The sequence below is a fragment of the Lithobates pipiens genome, unplaced genomic scaffold (assembly GCF_037356315.1).
Source record: "Lithobates pipiens isolate NorthernLeopardFrog02 unplaced genomic scaffold, aLitPip1_a1.2 Scaffold_28, whole genome shotgun sequence".
Classification (NCBI taxonomy): Eukaryota; Metazoa; Chordata; class Amphibia; order Anura; family Ranidae; genus Lithobates; species Lithobates pipiens.
The window spans coordinates 2,166,168-2,179,570 of record NW_027507789.1 but is presented as its reverse complement, the minus strand read 5'-3'; the positions used below and the strand labels follow the sequence as shown (position 1 = coordinate 2,179,570).

Sequence of the window (13,403 nt, the reverse complement as noted above, 5' to 3'; positions counted from 1 at the left end):
TCCACCCCAGTGCTACCTGCCCCCAGTGCCATCCACCCCAGTGCTACCTGCCCCCAGTGCCATCCACCCCAGTGCCACCTGCCCCCAGTGCTACCTGCCCCCAGTGCCATCTGTCATCAGTGCCACGTATAAGTGCCATCTGTCATCAGTGCCACGTGTCATCAGTGCCACATAGTCCTATCTGTCATCAGTGCCACGTATTAGTGCCATCTGTCATCAGTGCCACGTATCAGTGCCATTTGTCATCAGTGCCACCTGTCAGTGTCACGTGCCATCTGTTGTCAGTGTCACGTGTCATCAATGCCACTTATCAGTGCCATCTGTCATCAGTGTCACGCGTCATCGGTATTAGTGCAATCTGTCATCGGTGGCACGTATTAGTGCCACGTATTAGTGCCATCTGTCATCAGTGCCACGTATTAGTGCCACGTGTCTTCAGTGCCACGTATTAGTGCCACGTGTCATCAGTGCCGCGTATAAGTGCCACGTGTCATCAGTGCCACATATTAGTGCCATCTGTCATCAGTGCCACATATTAGTGCCACGTGTCTTCAGTGCCACGTATTAGTGCCACGTGTCATCAGTGCCACGTATAAGTGCCACGTGTCATCAGTGCCACATATTAGTGCCATCTGTCATCAGTGACACATATTAGTGCCATCTGTCATCAGTGCCACGTATAAGTGTCATCATTGCCACGCATCAGTGCCATCTGTCATCCGTGTCACGTGTCATTATCCTGGTGCTTCAAAAGTGTAATAAATAGTCAACAAGTTAGATGTGTAATTTATGTTCCTAGAACATGTGATGGCGCTCCCTGCATGTTGGGCCTCTCTATGTGGCCAGGCTGTGAAAAAGTCCCACACATGTGGTATTTGTAATACTCAGGAGGAGTAGCAGAATTTTTTGGGGGGTGTCATTTGTGGTATACACATGCCACGTGAGAGAAATAACCTATTACAATGACAATTTTGTGGAGAAAAAAAAAATGAAAAATCTTAATTTTGCAAAGAATTGTGGGAAAAAAATGACATCAAAAAGCTCCCCATGCCTCTTACTAAACACCTTGGAATGTCTACTTTCCAAAAAGGGGTCATTTGGGGGGTATTTGTACTTTTCTGACTTGTTCGGGTCACAAGAAGCGAGATAGGCCACCAGTACATCAGATGTGATCAATTCTGTGCGATTCGCACCACAGCTTGTAGACTCTCTAACTTTCACAAAGACCAAATAATATCCACTAATTTGGGTTATTTTTACCAAAGATATGTAGCAGTATAAATTGTGGCCAAAATGTATGAAGAAAAATTAATAATTTGCATAATTCTGTCACAGAAACAAAGAAATATGCGTTTTTTTTCAAAATTTACGGTCTTTTTTCATTTATAGCGCAAAAAATAAAAAACCCCAGAGGTGATCAAATACCACCAAAAGAAAGCTCTATTTGTGGGGAAAAAAAGGACAAAAAATTCATTTGGGTACAGTGTTACATGACTGAGTAATTGTCATTCAAAGTGTGAGAGCACCGAAAGCTGAAAATTGGTCTGGGCAGGAGGGGGGTTTAAGTGCAAGTGGTTAAAAAAGACAGAAAATTCTGAAAATAAATAAATAAATACATTTTTCTTTAGTTTCTGTAATAAAATTTTGTAAATAAGTCATTCTTCATTTTGATGAGGCTGCACTAACGGGCACTGATGAGACTGCACTGATGAGGCTGCACTAACGGGCACTGATGAGACTGCACTGATGAGGCTGCACTAACGGGCACTGATGAGACTGCACTGATGAGGCTGCACTAACGGGCACTGATGAGACTGCACTGATGAGGCTGCACTAACGGGCACTGATGAGACTGCACTGATGAGGCTGCACTAACGGGCACTGATGAGACTGCACTGATGAGGCTGCACTAACGGGCACTGATGAGACTGCACTGATGAGGCTGCACTAACGGGCACTGATGAGACTGCACTGATGAGGCTGCACTAACGGGCACTGATGAGACTGCACTGATGAGACTGCACTAATGGGCACTGATGAGGATGCACTGAAGGGCACTGATGAGGATGCACTGATGAGACCACACTAAGGGCACTGATGAGGCTGCACTGATGAGACTGCACTAATGGGCACTGATGAGGATGCACTGAAGGGCACTGATGAGGATGCACTGATGAGACCACACTCAGGGCACTGATGAGGCTGCACTGATGAGACTGCACTAATGGGCACTGATGAGGCTGCACTGATGAGACTGCACTAATGGGCACTGATGAGGCTGCACTGAAGGGCACTGATGAGGCTGCACTGATGAGACTGCACTAATGGGCACTGATGAGGCTGCACTGATGAGACTGCACTAATGGGCACTGATGAGGCTGCACTGATGAGACTGCACTAATGGGCACTGATGAGGCTGCACTGATGAGACTGCACTAATGGGCACTGATGAGGCTGCACTGATGAGACTGCACTAAGGGGCACTGATGAGGCTGCACTGATGAGACCACACTGAAGGGCACTGATGAGACCGCACTGAAGGGCACTGATGAGGCCGCACTGAAGGGCACTGACGAGGATGCACTGAAGGGCACTGATGAGGATGCACTGATGAGACTGCACTGAAGGGCACTGATGAGACCGCACCGAAGGGCACTGATGAGGATGCACTGATGAGACTGCACTAATGTGCACTGATAAGACCGCACCGAAGGGCACTGATGAGACCACACTGAAGGGCACTGATGAGGCTGCACTAACGGGCACTGATGAGACTGCACTGATGAGACTGCACTAATGGGCACTGATGAGGCTGCACTGAAGGGCACTGATGAGGATGCACTGATGAGACCACACTAATGGGCACTGATGAGGCTGCACTGATGAGACTGCACTAATGGGCACTGATGAGGCTGCACTGATGAGACTGCACTAATGGGCACTGATGAGGCTGCACTGATGAGACCGCACTGAAGTGCACTGATGAGATCGCACTGAAGGGCACTGATGAGGATGCACTGATGAGACTGCACTGAAGGGCACTGATGAGAATGCACCGAAGGGCACTGATGAGGATGCACTGATGAGACCACACTAATGGGCACTGATGAGGCTGCACTGAAGGGCACTGATGAGACCGCACTGAAGGGCACTGATGAGGCCGCACTGAAGGGCACTGACGAGGATGCACTGATGAGGATGCACTGATAAGACTGCACTGAAGGGCACTGATGAGACCGCACCGAAGGGCACTGATGAGGATGCACTGATGAGACTGCACTAATGGGCACTGATAAGACCGTACCGAAGGGCACTGATGAGACCACACTGAAGGGCACTGATGAGACTGCACTGATGAGGCTGCACTAACGGGCACTGATGAGACTGCACTGATGAGACTGCACTAATGGGCACTGATGAGGCTGCACTGAAGGGCACTGATGAGGATGCACTGATGAGACCACACTAATGGGCACTGATGAGGCTGCACTGATGAGACTGCACTAATGGGCACTGATGAGGCTGCACTGATGAGACTGCACTAATGGGCACTGATGAGGCTGCACTGATGAGACCGCACTGAAGGGCACTGATGAGATCGCACTGAAGGGCACTGATGAGGATGCACTGATGAGACTGCACTGAAGGGCACTGATGAGAACGCACCAAAGGGCACTGATGAGGATGCACTGATGAGACCACACTAATGGGCACTGATGAGGCTGCACTGAAGGGCACTGATGAGGCTGCACTGATGAGACTGCACTAATGGGCACTGATGAGGCTGCACTGATGAGGCCGCACTGAAGGGCACTGACGAGGATGCACTGAAGGGCACTGATGAGGATGCACTGATGAGACTGCACTGAAGGGCACTGATGAGACCACACCGAAGGGCACTGATGAGGATGCACTGATGAGACTGCACTAATGGGCACTGATGAGACCGCACCGAAGGGCACTGATGAGACCGCACCGAAGGGCATTGATGAGACCACACTGAAGGGCACTGATGAGGATGCACTGATGGGACTGCACTGATGGGCACTGATGAGGCTGCACTGATTATCTGCAGATCTCCCCTGTGAGGAGATGCCACTGATCGGCTCTCCTCTCCCGCTGTCAGTGTGAGGAGAGGAATGCCGATAGCCGTCAGTTCCGTGTTTACATGTGATTGGACACAACTGATCACATGGGTTAGAAGCAGCGTCATTGGCGATTGGTGATGTGCCGTGTCCCAGAGCGCACTACCAATCGCTGCGCTGCATCATATGGCGTTGCCTCAGAACGAGAGCCGCCACCGCCTGTCATTTGACAGTACGGCGGGTGGGAGGCGGTTAAATTCCACCCAAAGAAAGATCTGTCTTAAAAAAAATAAAAAATAAACAACCTCATCTGCGTACAGCGTCACATGACCGCGCACTTGTCATCAAAGTGTGAGAGCGCTGAAAGCTGGCCTGGGCAGGAAGGGGAGTAAAGTGCCCGGTATTGAAGGGGTTAAGGAACCTTATGAAATGACCTCAGCTTTATACCGGAGCAGAATTGTCATCTGTGGACTGACTGGCCCTTTAAGGTCTCCAGCATGGCGGGCGATATCCCGGGGTCGGGCTCCTTTCCCTGAGATGGCAGCGTGGATCCGTCCCGGATTGTAGCGAGTAACGCGGTCATGTGACGGGGTGACACAGTCATGTGATGGGGTGGCGCAGTCACGTGACGGGGTCACATGACGGGGTGACGCGGTCATTTGATGGGGTGACAGGGTCATGTGACGGGGTGACGCAGTCATGTGACGGGGTGACGGGGTCATGTGACGGGGGTGACGCGGTCATGTGACGGGGTGGCGCGGTCATGTGGTCATGTGACGGGTGGCACGGTCATGTGACGGGGTGACGCGGTCATGTGACGGGGTGGCGCGGTCATGTGATGGGGTGGCGCGGTCATGTGACGGGTGGCACGGTCATGTGACGGGGTGACGCGGTCATGTGACGGGGTGGCGCGGTCATGTGACGGGGTGGCGCGGTCATGTGATGGGGTGGCGCGGTCATGTGACGGGTGGCACGGTCATGTGACGGGGTGGCGCGGTCATGTGATGGGGTGGTGCGGTCATGTGACGGGGTGACACGGTCATGTGACGGGGTGGGGTGGTCATGTGACAGGTGACGCGGTCATGTGACGGGGTGGCGCGGTCATGTGATGGGGTGATGCGGTCATGTGATGGGGTGACACGGTCATGTGACGGGGTGGGGTGGTCATGTGACAGGTGACGCGGTCATGTGACGGGGTGGCGTGGTCATGTGACGGGTGATGCGGTCATGTGACGGGGTCTTATATTTAGCCCCCCGGGTGGAATGATCAGCGTGCCGGACGGTTTATTTTCCGCCGTCACCTGTCTCCACCAACTGGCCGCTTCCAACCCGCAAAACACAAATATTTCTCCTCCGTGAAAAAGAAAAGATCCTAAAACACGCGATCGCTGACGAGGCGGTTTTGTGGTCGGCGGGGGGAGGGGGCGCTCTGAGGAGGGCGGGCAAAGCTGGCGTTCATCCTCGGGGCTCTTCAGGGCGGCATTCAGTATTAAAGATCAAAGGGCCCTCCTGGCAATAGTGGCTGAAGATTGGCTTGCAGCGCTGACATACTCCGCGGCGTCGTACAAAGTGAGGGCATGCGGGGGAGGGGACCATACATGTACTTCTGTCCATCCAACCCCGAGATTTACACTGCTCTGCCACGCAGCTCAGCAGGGCAGGAGAGCGGCGATTCCTGTGCTACAGTTCAGTAACACTTATAGGTCTTGTCCCTCCCCTAGACTGTTATTGGACAGTGAAAGGAGAAGCAGCGGACCAATAAGCTCTTCTCTCTGCTCTCTCCTTCAATCAGCATGCCCCTTGTTAGTACACAAGCACTGCAGCACAACTGATTGGCTCCTTGTGCTGCTTCTCCATCCCCCGGTCTGAGCTCAGCTGTATGGGGATTGATAAGCTCTCCTGTGTCACTCTGCTTTCTCCTTCCATCAGCATGTCCCCTTGTTAGCACTGCAGCACAACTGATTGGCTCCTTGTGCTGCTTCTCCATCTCCCAGTCTGAGCTCTGCTGTACATGGATTACAGCAGAGCGATTGAAGCAGCAGGCCAATACACTTATCTCCCTGTCACTCTGCTCTCCCCTTCTATCAGCATGCCCCCTTGTTAGCACTAATTAGCACCTTCTGCTGCTTCTCCACCACTTCCCCCGTCTGAGCTCTGCTGCACAGTGACTACACAAGGTTGAAAGTTCATCTCCCTGTCACTCTGCTCTCTCCTATCAGCATGCCCCTTATTAGTACACTGCAGCACATCTGATTAGCTCCTTGTGCTGCTTCTCCATCCCTCAGTCTGAGCTCTGCTGTACAAGGACTGCAAGAGGCTGATAGGAACAGCACAGCGGCAGAAAGCTGAGCTTATCCCTCCGCTCTCTCCTCCTATCAGCATGCCCATTGTTAGTACCTGAGCACTGCAGCGAAACTCATTAGCTCCTTGTGCTGCTTCTCCCTTCCCCATTCTGAGTTCTGCTGTACTGACCGACCCCGGCTGCGAGGGGCACTGACTGACACTCATGTTGCATCCAATTACAGCAGAGATCAGCAGGGGGCGGGCTTCTAGGAAGTTCACTGTGACATACGGGTACATGGCGGTGCCCGGGAGAGCCAACCGCCAGCAGTTCAAGAGAATCTGCCACCAAAATAAAATCATTGCATGGCAAACACAAGGCCCGCGGGCCGAATGTGGCCCTCCAAGCCTCGTCATGTGGCCCCTTACCCCGGGTTCGGAACCATATCGTGCTGGAACTTTAGTCCACCACCTCTGGCACTCGCCCTCTTCTGGCACTCGCCCTCTTCTGGCACTCGCCCTCTTCTGACACTCGCCCTCTTCTGACACTCGCCCTCTTCTGACACTCGCCCTCTTCTGACACTCGCCCTCTTCTGGCACTCGCCCTCCACGCCCCACTGACACCAGGAAACACAGGAGCCGTTTGTGTGCACAAGAGCCAAATCCCTGCAAGGCCAGGCAGAGTGACCCACATAGGGGGTGCGAGAGCCAGGTCAGGTAGGTAAGAGATATGAAGAAGCTTTGGGAGGGGGGTTGGGGTTCCACACTGTACACAGCGTAACCCTAAACCCTGCACTCTGTACGCAGCGCACCCCTAAACTCTGCACTCTGTACACAGCGCACTCCTAAATCCTGCACACTGCACGCAGCACACCCCAAAACCCTGCACTCTGCACCCCTAAACCCCCCACTCAGCACACCTCTAAACCCTGCACTCTGCACGCAGCGCACCCCTAAACCCTACACACAGCGCACCTCTAAACCCTGCACTCTGTACGCAGCGCACCCCTAAACTCTGCACTCTGTACACAGCGCACTCCTAAATCCTGCACACTGCACGCAGCACACCCCAAAACCCTGCACTCTGCACCCCTAAACCCTGCACCCCTAAACCCCCCACTCAGCACACCTCTAAAGCCTGCACTCTGCACGCAGCACACCCCTAAACCCTACACACAGCGCACCTCTAAACCCTGCACTCTGTACGCAGCGCACCCCTAAATCCTGAACTCTGTATGCAGCACACCCCTAAACTCTGCACTCTGTACACAGCACACTCCTAAATCCTGCACACTGCACGCAGCACACCCCAAAACCCTGCACTCTGCACCCCTAAACCCCCCACTCAGCACACCTCTAAACCCTGCACTCTGCATGCAGCGCACCCCTAAACCCTACACACAGCGCACCTCTACACCCTGCACTCTGTACGCAGCGCACCCCTAAATCCTGAACTCTGTATGCAGCACACCCCTGAACCGCAGATACAACCGGCCCTTTGAGGGTAACCATAGTGCAATGTGGCCCACAATGGGGGGGGGGGGTTCTGACCATGTGACAGCCAATCACATGATCTTAGGCTGCGCCTTCTGGTGGTGCAACCTCATCTTTTATATCTTACCAAAACATTGGGGGTGATGTGTGTGGGGGGGGGGGGTGATGTGTGTGGGTGATGTGTGTGTGTGGGGGTGATGTGTGGGGGGGGGGTGATGTGTGTGGGGGTGATGTGTGTGGGTGATGTGTGTGTGTGGGGGTGATGTGTGGGGGGGGGGTGATGTGTGTGTGGGGGGGGGGGGGGGGTGATGTGTGTGTGGGGGGGGGGTGATGTGTGTGTGGGGGGGGGGGGGTGATGTGTGGTCTGTGCCCTAAAATGAAGCTTTCTGTATTTCTTTTAACAAAAATTTTACATTTTATAAAGCTTTGTAAATATCACGTGACATTAATAATAACTGTAACTACCCCCTTTTCTTCTCTGAGGTCTCAGAAAATATAAAACGTTCGGGGGTTTTTACTAAACTTCAGGCCTAAAAAAAAAAAAAAAATTTTTTTTTTGTAGCTAAAACGTTAAAGTAGTGAAGTTATCGGATCAGCAGGACAGCCATTCCAGGACACCGAGCATCGCCTACCACGAGCCGGTCCGTGTAATCTGATCTCTCCTGCCTCTCCAAGTGCAGAACGCGCGCCGCTCACGCTTCCCCGCCACTGCGCGTGCGCATCCCGGGCCCGGAGCACGCGTTTGTAAACAAGAGACTGCCCCGCCCATTGCCCCGCCCCTCTCCTCTCTTGGCTCCTGGTCCGCCACCGCCCCCTTTTTTCCTTACCTTAGGGGAGAATGGCGAGCGGGACTTGTCCCGCCCTCCGGGGGGGGGGGGGGGGGAGATGACGGATGGGCGGCGGGGCCAATAGGCGCGGACCGATCCCATAGCAACTGTCAGCGGGGCGAATCAGCGGCTCTGGAGGGCGGGGCGAGAGCTGTCAGGCTGAGCGGACTTTCTCCACGTCTGGCAGATGAGGCTGTCCGAAGGAGAGGAGAGGAGGAAAGGAGGAAGGAGAGAGGTGAGTGCGAGAGCGAGAGCGAGAGCGAGACCCGCTCTGTGTGTGTCTGTATACTGTATATGTATATTGTGTGTGACTGTATATATACTGCGTGTATACTGTCTATATATATATATATATATATACATACATACACACACACACACACTGTGTGTCGCTGGATACAATGTAACCTCTTCATGTCCTATAATATACATTATATATACATTGTACTGTCACCATCATACCATCTATATATAATCACTGATCTCCATACTGATACATTGTATTTTATTACAAGTATTATACATAATATACACCGTGATTATATATATAATATCACTGCTCTCACCTACACTGATACATTGTATTCTCATTATAAGTATCATATACATATCATTACTGAACTTTATATATATAGACTCTACTGTCATTGTAAATATAATATAAATCTCTACTGATATACTGTATTGTATTGAGATATATATTATAATTTCCTTTACATACACCTTGTACGGTTGTCATGCATATATCTAAATATGATTTTATATATATTACACTGTACTGTCATTATAAGTAAATATATAATGTAAATACTGTCATATATTTAATACACAACTAATACATATACATTATACTGTCATATTTATAGTACACTGCGCTACCATAAATATAATAAATATACATTGTACTGACATTTAAAGGGGTTGTAGAGATTCGCGTTTTTTCACTTTAATGCATCTTATGTATTAAGGTTTAAAAAACATCCGACAATAATACCCCCCGCCCCCCCCATTTTACTTACCTGAGCCCGTTCACCTGCTGCACTCACATGTCCTCACCCCCCCCCCCCCCCCCCCATATGGCCTCATCGCCGCTCAGCCTGGCCGTCAATTGGCTTGAGTGGATGGATTGAAAGCAGCGCAGCCATTGGCTCGCGCTGGTGTCAATCAACATCCAATGACACGGCTCCTGCGGGGAGGAGCCGAGACAGCCGCCGGGGGACCACAGAAGAGGAGGATGGGGGGGGCACTCTGTGCAAAACGAGCTGCACAGTGGAGGTAAGTATAAGATGTTTGTTATTTAAAATAAATCGCCTTTAATAATATAATGTATACCTTGTATAGTCATAAAAAAAAAAAAAAATATATATATATATATATATATATATTATAAAATATGATTCATTGTAAGTATACATTTAATATAAATCTATATACATGCTGAGTGCTGCCATTAATTAATGTAATATACATCTATACTGATACATTGCACTGCCATACATGTCATATAAATCTATACATGTTCTCTGTACTCTCATTGGTTCCGTGTGTGTATATGTATGTATGTATGTATGTGTATATATATATATATATATATATATATATATATATATATATATATATATATATATATATATATATATATATATATATATATAATGTATGTGTGTGTGTGTATATATATATATATATATATATATATATATATATATATAATTTATTTTATATAAAAAATATTATTGAGAGAGATCTGTTCACACTGCATTGCCTCTTTAATAATCTGTATATATTATATATCACGTATATAGAATGGACACTGATTTTACACACACTGAGCGGTCAGTAAACTGATATATAACCTCATAAGCGCTGCGCAAACTGTTGGCGCTATATAAATCCTGAATAATAATATAGGGACGGACTTCTATGGCGGGGGGTTGTCACCAGACTGTTGTGTCGCTCGGTGTATTTCCATGGTGGCCGTTGACATCTGAGTGCTCGGGTACCCGCAGCAGACTCCTGGCGGTCTTCTAGTGTGCGTTTTGGCGTGTTTGTAGCACGTTTTTGTCTTGTGAGAAACGCACATCTGCGACCCTCCCTTACCCTCACCATTAACAGTCAGGCCAGGATCACATGTGTTGGGGGGGGGGGGGGGGGTGTCTGGGTCGTCCCTGTTCTCCATTTCAGGTGTGAATTAGGTTTGAATCCGACCCGGAAACAGAGCCAAAGACGCACGGTACCCTCTTCCAGTGCGCTTCTCGGCCACCCCAGAGGTGTGGGAACCCCCCATAGAGATCCGGTCACAGTCTCCCGCGGGGAAACCTTCATCCAATTCACATTAATGTGATACTTGCCTCCTCTGTGCACCTTGTTTTGCACAGATTGGTCCCGATCCTCCTCTTCTGGGGTCCCTCACAACTCCTCCCCACATCTGATAACTCCCTAGGACAGTGATGGGGAACCTTGGCACCCCAGATGTTTTGGAACTACATTTCCCATGATGCTCAGCTACACTGCAGAGTACAAGAGCATCATGGGAAATGTAGTTCCAAAACATCTGGGGTGCCAAGGTTCGGCATCACTGCCCTAGGAGAAGCACTCTTCCGGGGAGCTTACCTTTGCGGGCGCGCTCCTAAGTCCAGTAATCGGCATCCATAGCCGCTGAATGTATGGCTCGGCCCCGCCCCCCAGCGCCCACGTCATTGGAATTGGGAGCCAATGGCTGCGCTGCTATCAATCTAGCCAGTCAAGAGCCGAGACACCAACTAGAACTAGGGCGCGAGAAAAAGAGGGTTCAAGTAAGTAAAACTGGGGGGGGGCTGCTGCACTGCAAGAGGTTTTTCAGCTCAATGCATAGAATGCGAACCACGAAGGTTTACAACCCCTTTATTCGCAAATGTGACCTGTGACTGCAGCGCGTTTGCAGTGTGTTTCCGAAACGCGTGGCAAAACGCACATATTTTTTATTTGTTTTGTGTACGAAACATTCTGCCCCCAATTGACATTTGGCAATTTGGGATCGAGGGCAGAATAACCGCCATCTGCCTGCGATTCCAAATCGCACCGTAGTCGTGGTAAAAATGCGCCACGCGTGTTTGAGTGCCATTCATTTTTAATGCCGCCTCAAACGCGGTGTGGTTTTGCCATGGTTGTTGCTCAACAGAATTGCGCAGGAAACCTTCGTGGGGCACTTGTTGCCCAGAAAAGGAGCTGCTTTGGGGCGACGAGCTTCGCACAATGCGGTTTGCCGCAAAACTGCACCACGTTTGTGATACCATTTAAAAACGAATGCCCTGTGCCACGAATTCAGCGATTCCGCCCTCCATCCCAAATCTCCGGATGGGAACGGGGCCCCCAGCAGACATTCAGTACAGGGGAATCTTCCAGGTCCATTCATATTAAAGGACAGAGATTGATTCACCCCCCGGGAATGTTTGGTGAAAGTCCTATTCACCGCTTTATAAATCCACCCCAAAATGTGTCTGGACAGATCCTGTGTGTGTGTGTGTGTGTATATATATATATATATATTACTGTAACATAATTATCATCATATCCTATTTATAGAACTCCATACATTGTAATACAATCGCTGCAAATAAATCCGTATAAAATCTCTATTATCTTTTAGTTTGTAATTAAAGCCGTATTAACCCCTTCAATACTGGACACTTTTACCCCCTTCCTGCCCAGGTCAATTTTCAGCTGTCACTCTTTGAATGACAATTACGCGGTCATGTAACACTGCACACATCTGAGATTGTATCATTTTTTTTTTTTTTTCACACAATTAGAGCTTTATTATGGTGGGATTTACTCAGCAGTGTTTTTATTTTTATTATTATTATTTTATTTTTACATTTTTGTTATAAAATTTAGTGAACAGGTAATTTTGTTGTTCACTGATGTGCGCTGATGAGGCGGCACTGGCAGATTGCTCTAAAGGGAGCTGATAGGTGGCACTGGGCTGCACTAAAGGTCAGTGATAGGTGGCACTGATTGGCAGCACTGGTGGTGGGGTACTGATAGGCTGCACTAAAGGGCACTCTGATAAGTGACACTAAGCAGTGGTGGCATTGATTGGCAGCACTGGTGGGCACTCAGGTGGCACTGGCAGCACTGGTGGGCGCTCTGATAGGTGGCACTGATAATCAGTGTAGATGTCCCTGTCACACGCTGGTTATCGGCTCTCTTCTTCTCTCTTCAGGCTGTCAGTGTGAGGAAAGGAATGCCGATGACTGGCATGTGTTTACCTTGTGATTTGCTGTCATTGGACACAGCTGATTACATGGTGAAGGGTCGCTGCCATTGGCACTTTAACCTGATTTGTGATTAGCTGTTTCCTAAGGAGGGTGTACGGGCAGCGCGATCACGGGAGGATGCCCACCGTTGCCCTCCCGGCAATGTAAGCCTGTAGCTGTAGCGGGGGTGGGAAGAGGTTTAGCCCAAAACCAAAAAATTTAATTTATTGCAGCTTGCCAATCATTAGATGTGGTGGTTGCATTAGTTTTTATTTTTTAAGGGTTTTTCCCCCCTCTCTGTTTTCAGCTGGCAATCTGGCCAGTAGTAACACACCTCCTTAGAGCGCCCCCACTCTGGATGGACAGCACAGGGGGGCACCTTTTTGGACAACAGCTTTTTCAGTCTTGGGGGTGGGGGGGGGGGGGGGAGTGTTAGCCAGGTAGACAGGTCTACAGACCTCTACAGACCTTACCGCTGC

General features: G+C 49.8%; 1 protein-coding gene across 2 annotated transcripts in view; it reads left to right on the top strand.

The window, feature by feature from the left end:
- The first annotated feature begins 8,784 nt into the window (after window positions 1–8,784).
- RAB40B (RAB40B, member RAS oncogene family) overlaps window positions 8,785–13,403 on the top strand; it is a 64,147-nt gene continuing 59,528 nt past the window's right edge. For both annotated transcript variants that reach the window (XM_077458550.1, XM_077458551.1), the window contains exon 1: window positions 8,785–8,921. The gene's annotated coding sequence lies outside the window, so the exon portion shown is untranslated. The remainder of the gene's footprint in view (window positions 8,922–13,403) is intronic.